The sequence below is a fragment of the Glossina fuscipes genome, unplaced genomic scaffold, assembly GCF_014805625.2.
Source record: "Glossina fuscipes isolate IAEA_lab_2018 unplaced genomic scaffold, Yale_Gfus_2 27, whole genome shotgun sequence".
NCBI classification, from domain to species: domain Eukaryota; kingdom Metazoa; phylum Arthropoda; class Insecta; order Diptera; family Glossinidae; genus Glossina; species Glossina fuscipes.
The window spans coordinates 4,634,147-4,635,714 of record NW_023998422.1 but is presented as its reverse complement, the minus strand read 5'-3'; positions in this window follow the sequence as shown (position 1 = coordinate 4,635,714).

Here is a 1,568-nt window from a genome sequence, read left to right as displayed (position 1 = left end):
TCTCTCTCTCTCTCTCTCTCTCTCTCTCTCTCTCTCTCTCTCTCTCTTTCTCCTCCTTAGAAGACGTCAGAGTCAAATTCATACAATTAATATTTAATAGAATTGCGGTTATGGTCTTTACACAGTTCCGTTAAGGCAGTAGTTAAATGGCTTTGCCAATTACTTTCGCATTTAACTTCACACTATTTGAAAAGATTGGGTTAAATACGATCTCATACTTTTGCTAATTGTTTCCTACTGATGTTAATAACGTGGCAGCAATGCTTGTTTTCCCCTTTACATTATTACAACATTTATTTCTATTTCGTATAATTTTGCTTGTATGTGAGTTGTATTGAAATTATTAGAAAGACCGCAAATTATTAAATTAATCTAATTAATATTTATGCTGCTTTATGTGAATGATGATAATGTTCATGGCTTGGATAATAATGCAAAACCAAAATATTATATCCAAGTAAAACATATTTCTTAGGCAACGGACATATATATATATATATATATATGTATATATGCGTATTTGTGCCCTGATGCGTTATTAAGTTTCTTAAACAAATTTTCTTAATAAGCGTACATATGAATGCTTGTATAATTTGTGCTTTAGTTTAACCCATTTACCGAACAAATACAACATGAGAAAAGAAATTGTGTCTATTGGCTCAATGTTTACGAAAATTGTTGTGTGATGCTAAGAAGACAGGAAGAGCAATTAATATTTACAAATTCTTAACTAAAAAGGACACATACGGCAGATGTGCATTCAGTACAGTTAGCAAACCTAACTGATGTCATGCAATACTTATTTATTAATGGTTTCTTATTAATACATATGTACATAAATGTGTATGTACGCATAGGGAGTGCAAATTAGTTCGGTCAGGTTCGGTAAGAGAGATTGTAATTTCGATTGTACAGTGTAGAGTAAAACTGTGACTTCTTCATTTGAAAATATTGGCCTTTCAAGTAAACACATCTGTCTAAATGATCACAATAGTACGCAACATAGTTTCTTGGAGCTTTGAAAAGAGATGTAGTTTTGCGCCAAAAAAAAATTAAATTTACGAGAAACTTTATTTTTGCCGATAGCGCGACTAAATCCTTACGAGCGATAAACTGTGGATGTGCTACAATATCCAAAGCCTAAGCAACCGTTATTGAAAGTAATGGAACCAATAACATCGGCGAAAGGGTCTATGCGGGGGTCAACTGGGCGTGGTGTATTAATGTTTGTTTCAATCAAATAAAACCATCCCTAGGGTAATATACCAAAAGACATGACATCATGAGCTTTTAGTTTGAAGACTCATATAGCAAAAGCCGCTCAGGAAATGTTCTGCACTGATAAGCTAAAATGTCTTGGCGTTTTCAGCAGACATTAATCGTTCCGATTAATACAGACTTATTCTTTGTTTCAAGAGCGCTTCAGCGCGAGATGGAACTCGGAGAGGAGTTGTAGCTAACGATAAACAGTATTTTAAAGAGGATGCATTGCACCAATTTCTTCGTAAAAAAAAACCCTCACAACTTATTTGCACACACGATGTTCCTATATATGTATATATATATAT